The 2,048-nt window shown below is 39.0% G+C and overlaps 1 protein-coding gene across 1 annotated transcript in view; it reads left to right on the forward strand.

Moving 5' to 3' along the window:
• The window catches only part of PIG-T (phosphatidylinositol glycan anchor biosynthesis class T), an 11,952-nt gene extending 11,851 nt beyond the window's left edge, over positions 1–101 (forward strand). Inside the window, exon 11 of the mRNA XM_076186545.1 lies at positions 1–101. This exon is cut by the window's left edge and continues 527 nt beyond it. The gene's annotated coding sequence lies outside the window, so the exon portion shown is untranslated.
• The last annotated feature ends 1,947 nt before the right edge of the window (positions 102–2,048 follow it).

Consider the following 2,048-nt stretch of genomic DNA (forward strand, 5'->3'; position numbering starts at 1 on the left):
TTGTGTACATGTATGTAAATTACACACATGTATTTATTGAATATTTGTATATATAAGCTGTGAATGATCTGTTAAAATAAATTAATTTTTAAAAAATGAAATGTATATTTTGTTATCATTGAAGCAGTATTACTTATTTGTGCTCACAGTTTTATTATTAGATGTTTGGTTTTCAGAAGTGATACACACACATAGGCTTAGCTTTTATCATGGCACCTATTTCACATCTGTATAATTAAAAGTCCAGATTTTTATTATCTTCTTTACCCATTTTATTTTCCTGTGAAAAAGTGCATTTCAATATGTTCAAATATATCTGATGAAAGATGAAAATTTAAGAGTATGATACCCACATCTGGGGTATTGGCTGTGGACAAGGTGCAGGGATGACCCGTCATCTGGGAGGTGCTGAAATGAGAGGGAGGGTGTGGGGTGTATTCAGGGATGGAATGGGTGGGAATGATTTTATGCCTTTTCCTTTTTGGCTACCTCCCTTGTAAGGGGGAAAAAGCCTTGGTATATGTATGTATGTAAAATTTGCTCAGTATCATGCAGCTGATACTTTAGGGTCTATATGGGGTGCCTTTATAGACCAGAGCCACACATCATTTTGTAACAGGAAATCTATTCATAGAGAAATTATGCTATTTTATTATACTGTTACTCCCTCTGTTATGCTGTACCCCTACTCTTAATACTGTCCTGTACCACTTCTCTGAATATTCATTTCCTTTTTTTGCTAAACCCTATGGTAGGGGAGAAAGAACACTGCCACAGAGTGTTCCCACTTGAGTTGTTAAAGGCATCAAAAATGGGATATGGATAGGACTAGGCATCCCACTCTCTGTAGCCCCAAAGGAGATATTTCTATAAAGAAAAGAAAAAAAAAAGCTAAGGCATAAGAGGGTCTGGGAGTTTTCCAACCAGAACCCTAAGGATTGGGTTTTTTAAATGTGCGTAGGTGTGGTATAGATGAGAGTAAAAAGGAAGAGATAGGCAGTGTGTGAGAAGATGGATGTATTGGCATTGAGTGAAACTAAGTTGAAAGGGGCAAATTTGAGTTTGGGAGGGTGTCAGAAGTGAAGAGGAGAAGGGGTGGCTATACTAGTAAGTGAAGAGATAGGTAAGTGTGTGGTGGAGTGGAAGGAGGATTCTTCAAAGTTAATGTGGATGAAGGTGAAACTGGGAAGGGAGATGTGGGTCTTTGTAAGTGCATATGGGCCTGGTAGTGAGAAGAGTGTAGAGGAAAAGAAGGCTTTTTGGTTAGATTTAAATAAGTGCATAGATGGTTTAGGGAGAAATGTTAGAGTAGTGGTATTGGGAGATCTCAATGCTAGGGTAGGAAACAAACAAATAGACAGAGTGGTTGGGAAGTGTGGAGGGCCAGGAATAAAATGTAGTGGAGAGATGATGGTGGAAATGTGTCTAGAGAGATGATGATAGCAAATACAGTGTCTTAAGGAGAAAAGCATATGTACATATGGGAGAGGGTGGTGGATGGAAGGGGTTTAATGGACAATATAGTGGTAACCAGGAGAAGAGTGGGAAGTGTTGGATGTATTTGTTCTTAAGGGAGAAAGTGTGGTAATACCAGATCATTTTTAGGTGGAAGGTAAGCTGAGAGTGGAGGATAGATGGAGAAAGACTAAAGGACAGAAAGTAGCAAGACACTTAGAGTAAACTGCTTAAATAAGAAAGAAAAGAAGAAGGAGCTGAGAGAAGAGTGGGAGTGAGTGCGGGATAGAGTAGAACTAGAGTGGACGGGGAATGGGGATGTTTCAAGGAGGGAGTCACAAGGTTTGCAAAGATGTTGTGTGGAACAAGGAGAATGGGAGGAAATAGAAGGAAGGGTAGCGAGTGGTGGGGTGAGGAAGCAAAGAAGGCAGTAGAAGATAGGCAAGCTTTCACAGATTGGTTACAAAATAGGATGAGAGGTACAAAGAAAAGAGGAGAGAAGTAAATCAAAAAAGAGAGCAGATGTGAAATGTGGTAAGGATATGACAGAAAATTTTGAAAGTAATAAAAAAGATGTTTTGGAAGGAAGTTAA

The sequence above is a fragment of the Oratosquilla oratoria genome, chromosome 6 (assembly GCF_046742065.1).
Source record: "Oratosquilla oratoria isolate Oo_2021 chromosome 6, ASM4674206v1, whole genome shotgun sequence".
Lineage (NCBI taxonomy): Eukaryota > Metazoa > Arthropoda > Malacostraca > Stomatopoda > Squillidae > Oratosquilla > Oratosquilla oratoria.